The sequence below is a fragment of the Lolium rigidum genome, chromosome 4 (genome assembly GCF_022539505.1).
Source record: "Lolium rigidum isolate FL_2022 chromosome 4, APGP_CSIRO_Lrig_0.1, whole genome shotgun sequence".
Taxonomy (NCBI): domain Eukaryota; kingdom Viridiplantae; phylum Streptophyta; class Magnoliopsida; order Poales; family Poaceae; genus Lolium; species Lolium rigidum.
The window spans coordinates 266,819,058-266,821,891 of NC_061511.1; positions in this window are offsets into that span (position 1 = coordinate 266,819,058).

A 2,834-nucleotide genomic window follows, 5' to 3' on the forward strand; every position below is an offset into this window, starting at 1 on the left:
AATGATTTAGATTTTTATGATTGCCACATCTCTGAAGTTATAAAGTTCTTACAAAAACTTGCTAAGAGTCCCAATGCTAGTGCTATAAACTTGGCTTTCACAAAACATATTACAAATGCTCTCATAAAAGCTAGAGAAGAGAAACTAAAGCTTGAAACTTCTATTCCTAGAAAGCTAGAGGATGGTTGGGAGCCCATCATTAAAATGAGAGTCAAAGATTTTGATTGTAATGCTTTATGTGATCTTGGTGCAAGTATTTCTGTTATGCCTAAGAAAGTCTATGATATGCTTGACTTGCCACCATTGAAAAATTGTTATCCGGATGTTAATCTCGCTGATAATGCTAAAAAGAAACCTTTGGGGAAGGTTGATAATGTTCATATTATGGTTAACAATAACCTTGTCCCCGTTGATTTTGTTGTCTTGGATATTGAATGCAATGCATCTTGCCCCATTATATTGGGAAGACCTTTTCTTCGAACTGTTGGTGCTACTATTGATATGAAGGAAGGTAATATTAAATATCAATTTCCTCTCAAGAAAGGTATGGAACACTTCCCTAGAAAGAGAATGAAGGTACCTTATGATTCTATTATTAGAACAAATTATGATGTTGTTGCTTCATCTCTCGATGTTACTTGAGTTACACTTTCTTCGCCTAGCTGAAAGGCGTTAAAGAAAAGCGCTTATGGGAGACAACCCATGTTTTTACTCCAGTATTTTTGTTTTATATTTGTGTCTTGGAAGTTGTTTACTACTTTAGTAACCTCTCCTTATCTTAGTTTTATGTTTTGTTGTGCCAAGTAAAGTCTTTGATAGTAAAGTAAGTACTAGATTTGGATTACTGCGCGATTACTGATTTCTTTGCTGTCACGAATCTGGGTCTACCTCCCTGTAGGTAGCTCAGAAAATTAAGCCAATTTACGAGCATGATCCTCAGATATGTACGCAACTTTCATTCAATTTGAGCATTTTCGTTTGAGCAAGTCTGGTGGCCTAATAAAATCTATCTTTACGGACTGTTCTGTTTTGACAGATTCTGTCTTTTATTTCGCATTGCCTCTTTTGCTATGTTGGATGAATTTCTTTGATCCATTAATGTCCAGTAGCCTTATGCAATGTCCAGAAGTGTTAAGAATGATTGTGTCACCTCTGAACATGTGAATTTTTATTATGCACTAACCCTCTAATGAGTTGTTTCGAGTTTGGTGTGGAGGAAGTTTTCAAGGATCAAGAGAGGAGTATGATGCAATATGATCAAGGAGAGTGAAAGCTCTAAGCTTGGGGATGCCCCGGTGGTTCACCCCTGCATATTTTAAGAAGACTCAAGCGTCTAAGCTTGGGGATGCCCAAGGCATCCCCTTCTTCATCGACAACATTATCGGGTTCCTCCCCGAAACTATATTTTTATTCCGTCACATCTTATGTACTTTGCTTGGAGCGTCGGTTTGTTTTTGTTTTTGTTTTGTTTGAATAAAATGGATCCTAGCATTCACTTTATTGGAGAGAGACACGCTCCGCTGTAGCATATGGACAAATATGTCCTTAGGCTCTACTCATAGTATTCATGGCGAAGTTTCTTCTTCGTTAAATTGTTATATGGTTGGAATTGGAAAACGCTACATGTAGTAACTCTAAAATGTCTTGGATAATTTGATACTTGGCAATTGTTGTGCTCATGTTTAAGCTCTTGCATCATATACTTTGCACCCATTAATGAAGAAATACTTAGAGCTTGCTAATTTGGTTTGCATATTTGGTTTCTCTAGAGTCTAGATAACATCTAGTATTGAGTTTTGAACAACAAGGAAGACGGTATGGAGTCTTATAATGTTTACCATATGTCTTTTATGTGAGTTTTGCTGTACCGTTCATCCTTGTGTTTGTTTCAAATAACCTTGCTAGCCTAAACCTTGTATCGAGAGGGAATACTTCTCATGCATCCAAAATCCTTGAGCCAACCACTATGCCATTTGTGTCCACCATACCTACCTACTACATGGTATTTATCCGCCATTCCAAAGTAAATTGCTTGAGTGCTACCTTTAAAATTCCATCATTCACCTTTGCAATATATAGCTCATGGGACAAATAGCTTAAAAACTATTGTAGTATTGAATATGTACTTATGCACTTTATCTCTTATTAAGTTGCTTGTTGAGCGATAACCATGTTTCAGGGACGCCATCAACTATTCTTTGTTGGATATCATGTGAGTTGCTATGCATGTCCGTCTTGTCCGAAGCAAGAGAGATCTACCACCTTCATGGTTGGAGCATGCATATTGTTAGAGAAGAACTTTGGGCCGCTAACTAAAGCCATGATTCATGGTGGAAGTTTCAGTTTGGACATATATCCTCAATCTCATATGAGAATAATAATTGTTGCCACATGCTTATGCATTAAAGAGGAGTCCATTATCTGTTGTCCATGTTGTCCCGGTATGGATGTCTAAGTTGAGAATAATCAAAAGCGAGAAATCCAAAATGCGAGCTTTCTCCTTAGACCTTTGTACAGGCGACATGGAGGTACCCCATTGTGACACTTGGTCAAAACATGTGCATTGCAAAGATCCGGTAGTCCAAGTTAATTAGGACAAGGTGCGGGCACTATTAGTATACTATGCATGAGACTTGCAACTTGTAAGATATAACTTTCATAACTCATATGCTTTATTACTACCGTTGACAAAATTGTTTCATGTTTTCAAAATAAAAGCTCTAGCACAAATATAGCAATCGATGCTTTCCTCTTTGAAGGACCATTCTTTTACTTTTATGTTGAGTCAGTTCACCTATCTCTCTCCACCTCAAGAAGCAAACACTTGTGTGAAC